Genomic DNA, 5314 nt, shown 5'->3' with positions numbered 1-5314 from the left:
GCAATTAGGAATGGGGCAACCAATGCACCCAGGAATTACCAGACATAGAATGAGCTGCAACAGGAGTCAGCCCTTACATGGCAAAGGCCTATTCCAACAAACCAGAAATGTTTCTCAGAGTGCTGCCAAGTTCTCTTTACTGTGGTCTACTACCTGCTCCTCCACCCTTGCAGGGCCAGATCTTCATCTAGGATAAACTGGTTACCTTGCCTTGCAGCAGTAGTTGATTTTATTCCTCTGACACCAACAGAGATAAAGGATTTACCTGAACACTCCTTTGGTTCCTCCCTCTTGCCTGCGTAGCTAATTCCTTCTGGACTTGACAAAGCTGTTCCTGCAGTATGTTACCCTGAAGGAAACACAAGTGTAATCAAGCAAGGACAGGGTGACCTCTCCAGGTGGTACATAGCCTTGTTTGTCTCTCCTAACCATGCCTGGAATAAGCTCATCATTGTCTCTGTGGGAGCAGCCCCTGAGGATCCCCACGCATTTCTCCTGTAGCAGTCTTTCCTTCTTGGAGATCTGCTGTGCCACAACCATTGTCCCCAAAATGCTGGAGACTTTCCTTGTCACCAGAACTACCATTTGTGGTTCCTGCTGCCTGGCACAGTAATTTTTCCACTTCTTCTTGGGTATGACTGAGTTCCTGATCCTCTCAGCCATGTCCTTTGATCCTTATTTCACCATATGCAAATCGCTCTGTAAAAAATGTTACCATGATGAAGAAAGTCTATTTCCTTCCAGCGCTGGTAGTGTGGGCAGTGGGCTTTGTTGGCATCTTCTCCCAGGTGACTCTGCTTCATCCTTTTTACACCATTTTTACTGCCTGTGTTGCGCCAAGCATGCCAGAAATAAAGGTATTGCCCAGCCTGGCTCAGAGGTGCTAGTGGGGGATGCCTCAGTGTGTGCTGTGTGGCTGAGCTGGTGCCTGAATGTGCAACTGCATCCCCAGTATAGGACTGGTGCTTGTGTCCTGGGACTGCCTGTTGGGTGGGAGATAATGGGGGACTCCCAGAGTCCCAGGCAAGGTAAGGATCTGTATTGCTCAGATATTGGCAATTCACCCAGTGGCAGCAGTGCAGGTCTTGTGTAGGAGAAGGTGAGGAGCAGACATGGCAAGAATGTGTCCAGTGGCCAAAGAGATGGACAGGTTCAATGGCTCTCCCTCAAATCTCCAGCAGGAAGAATGTGCAGGGAACCTCCCCTGGTCTGTTGGGCCCTTTGTGTCTCAGCCCCTGTTGTGAGCTTAACTTTGCCTTTGGCAGTTCCTCCCCTACATTCAGGGAATTGTAGATGACTGAGAAGTGCCAGCCTTTTAATTACTACCTTGAACTGAGGGTGGAGGGTGAAAAAGAATTTTTGAAGTATCACAGAAAAAAATTACCTAAATGTCTGCATTAATAATGAAGCCAGATGTCTTTCATAGAAACTCAGAGAGATGAACGCCAGGAGCATGCCATGAGAAGGAAGAGGAACATGGGACACTGGAGGGCCAAACTTTCTGTACTGCCGTTCTGTGTCACGCTGCCATCGACCCTGTTACCCACCATCTATAAACTGTGAAAGGATGACTAAAAAGCAGGGATTCCCAACACATGTGCACAGGGAAGAGATGTTCTGTGGTACTGGGGCCTTCAGAGCTCGGCTTACACAGTCCCCATCAACCTTATTCCCAAAGGAGATAGGAGCAATGCCATGATAACTCTGTCACCCTGCTTCACCTTTGAACAATCAGGCAAGAAGAGGGAATGTCAACAAAGGGCTTGGCAACCTGGCCCTGAAGAAGAGAAGGACCTATGCCCATATTTCAAATTCCCAGCTGGGAAAAGGGCAATTTTCACAGGCCCCTTTGGATTGATGTGTGGATGGATGGATGGGTGGATGGATGTGTTCTGTTCATCAAGCTCTTCCTGACTGAGGCCTCTGATGTGCTTTTGATCAAACCAGTGCCAAAGAACATCAGTCAAAAAAGAGGGACCCTCATGAACAAAAATTTCCTGCTCTAGACAACGATACTGCTGAGTGTGTCCCATTGTCACCTCCACATCTCAGAGGGACTACAGTGATCGGTTCTTGCACAGAACTTTTCTGAAGCAGAGCTGGTCCCGACATAGCAGGGCCTCAGAGGTCCTGGGCCTAAACAAAGCTGCTCCATGCATGCTTGGGGGTGACAAGACATCACAGAGCAGTGATGGGGCATTAGTTACTGTCCTTAGACTGCCATGGACCATGGGGGTATTGTGTTACCAGGGACTCCAGTGTGTGACCCAGTGTGGTTAATCCCAATACTGACTTGTGAATGATGTCATCCCTACATGCCTGCCAAAGCCTGGGCCCTGCCAAGTGCTGTAGGGATGGGGTAGGGCTGCATGGGGGACAGATCCCTGCTGCCTGTGATCATGTGTGCTGGCCATGGCTCTAGACTGGGCAATAGAGGGGACAAGAAGGTGGAAGTGAAACCATAGGCCATCCCTGAGGCTATTCCTCTCATCCACACTCCTGCCATCTTTTGGGGATGTCTTTTTTCCTCTTCCCCAGCACAGCACTGACCAGAGCAGGAGGCACACCAGTACTATGAGCTCGCAGGGTGGCTTGTCTCCATGGCCTCCCACAGAGTCTTAGCTATCACCTGAGGACAGCAGAGATTTTTGCAGGACCTGTGAGGGTATTTCTGGGCAGAGACGTTGCAAGGCAAAGGGTGATTGCCACTTGCTCTGGGGTAACTGGGGATGTTTTGCATAGTGCCACAGGTTAGTACCCCAAAGAGGACCCTCTGCAGTGTGTCCAAACCCCCCATTCTTCTGGTGTCGTGAAGGGCATCCTTATACCTGCATCTTATCCCCTGCCAAGATGAAAGCAATTCTCCCTGAGCAGCTTGGGAGAGTATACATGGAGGAAAGGACCATCCAGAGGCCCAGGTTGAGATGCAGAAATCTTTACTGAGTCTAAAAAGGAAATCAAGGTCACTCCAAGTACAGGCCTTCAGTGCAGGGATCACGAGCGGTAAGAGACAGGCTGCGACCCGTGGCCATGGTGAAGTTTATGCAGGGCATCCACCTGCCTTTCTTGCAAAATGCAGGTTGGCTTTGAAGAGCCTTGAAGCCCAGGGGAGCAGAAGAATGAAAAGAGAGAAAAAGAGGTAGGTGGAAAAAGGGAAGGAAAGACATAGGCTATGATTCCGAAGAGACCAGGCTGGCCCCTTCCTGCCATCATCTTCAGGAGGATATAGAGAAGATCAATTCCTGGGAAAGCAATGGCCTGAAGATTTATCCTTTGTCCAGAGCCATGTCTAGAGATCTTAGGGAGACTTCCCAAGAGCGATGTATGCCAAGCACCTTTAGCAGGGGGGGCACCTTCTGCCACAGTAGCGGCTGGTAATGCAGGAGAGGTCAAAGCCCCCAGAGTTGATGGGCACTCCGTCACAGCTGAGGATGCTGCCAACGGCAGCAGAGGTGGTAGAGCCCACAACGGTGTTCTGTGGGAAGGAGCTGAGGATGGGTCCGGGCAGGGTCACCACCACGGGGGAGGGCTGGATGGCAACGGTGGAGCTCTGGCACTGCCTGACACAGGGCTCATTGCAGCTGTTGGCCAGCGGGGTTGGGCCACAGGGCCGGCATGGCAGGCACTGGTCATAGCAGGACATGTCTCTGAGGGTGGAGGTGCACCTGGGTAGAAGAAGGGAAGAAGCAAAGCACAAGGGTGGGTGAGGAGCTGCCTGGTTACCCTGTCACCAAGGAGCCAAGGCCACTGCTGAGTGGGCAGCTGGGAGGTGTTCCAGGAGCCACATGGTATTCATTGCCCTATGAGGAGCAGCCTGTCCCAGGGAGGATCTCTCATAATTCGTAAACCAAAAGCCCCCTCAGCCCTGCAGCCTCTCTCCAAACAAACCTTCTCCCCACTTCTCTCTGTCATGACAAGAAGATCCATACACCAGGACAGGACAGAGCATTATCAGGTGGGATGTTTATCAAGTGCAGATGTCACTGTGGAAGAGGAGGAGAAGGGGCTTTGGTCTCACCTGGTTCCCAAGCAGAAGGAGCCAAGAGAAGGGCATGAGAGAGCAGGGACTTGGGCTGCCTTTTATACCTGCCCTTCACTGCCGCAGGACCAGAGGCACCTTTGCAGATGTAACAATTTTCTGACAAGCTCATCTTGAATGCAAACCATCACAGCTAATGATATGGGCTGTGCTTTCATTTCCTGCACTGCTCCTTTTCATTTCCAGGTTTGTGCCATGCCCATTCCCCAGTGAAGGCTTGTTCTGAGCACTGGGATGAAAGGCCCCAGGAATTCTAGGGCAGGAATGCAGCAGTGCTGGCAGAAGACTCAGTTCATGTGCTGGACAGGACCAGAGCAGGCAAATGATGTCAGCCTGCATCACTCAGGTGGGGCTGTTTCAAGTGCTATTCTCTGAAACAAGCTCCAGCCATCCTCAGCTGGATTCTTAAGGACTCCTGTGTATGAGGATGTGCATTGTCCTTCTCTTCCCCTGCTGATGGACATTTGTTGTTGCCTCCCATTAAAGGTGTATGTGTTGTGTTGCTGGGTTTTGATCCCAACACTGCCCTCAGGCAAAAATTCTAGTTTGTTTTAACTCATCCCCTTTTGTGCAGTTCATGAGCACACAAACAATGGCATGGGCATGCCTGGGGTCTTGTCCTTTCCCAGAATGCTCTAGCCCTGCTGCGCTTGTCCCCAGCTGTCCTCAGCAGAGTCCACAGCATGTTGTGTTCCTACAATCTTGACCTTGACAGGCTAGAGATGTGGGCCCTGGTGAACCTCATGAAGTTCAGCTAGACCAAGTGTAAGGTTCTGCACCTAGTCTGGGGCAATACCAAACATGGATACAGGCTGGATGATGAGTGGATTTAGAGCAGTCCTGTGGAGAAGGACTTGGGGATATTGGTGGATGAAAAACATAAGCTAGCAGTGTGTGCTTGCAGCCCAGAAAGCCAACCATCTCCTGGGCTGCATCAAGAGGAGTGTGGCCAGTAGGCTGAGGGAGGTGATTCTCCACTCTTACTCTGCTGTCGTGAGACCCCATTGGGAGTACTCTGTTCAGATCCGGTACCCCCAGCATAAGGAAGACATGGAAGCTGATCTTTATGATCAAATTGGAGGTGAATAGGTTCAGTTAGAGGATGATAAGGTGGGTGACAAAGTGGCTGGACTATCAGGCACAAAGGGTTGTAACCATAGAGGAATAGGCTGACTGGAATGTCATGAGGGTCAAAACCAGCAAGGCAAGGTTTTGAGTGTGGGTGAGGAACCAGTCCATGCAGTCATGCAAGCTGAAGGCTGGTTGTCTAGAAAG

Source organism: Strix aluco, chromosome 24, assembly GCF_031877795.1.
Source record: "Strix aluco isolate bStrAlu1 chromosome 24, bStrAlu1.hap1, whole genome shotgun sequence".
Taxonomy (NCBI): domain Eukaryota; kingdom Metazoa; phylum Chordata; class Aves; order Strigiformes; family Strigidae; genus Strix; species Strix aluco.
Note: the sequence above shows the minus strand (reverse complement) of the source record.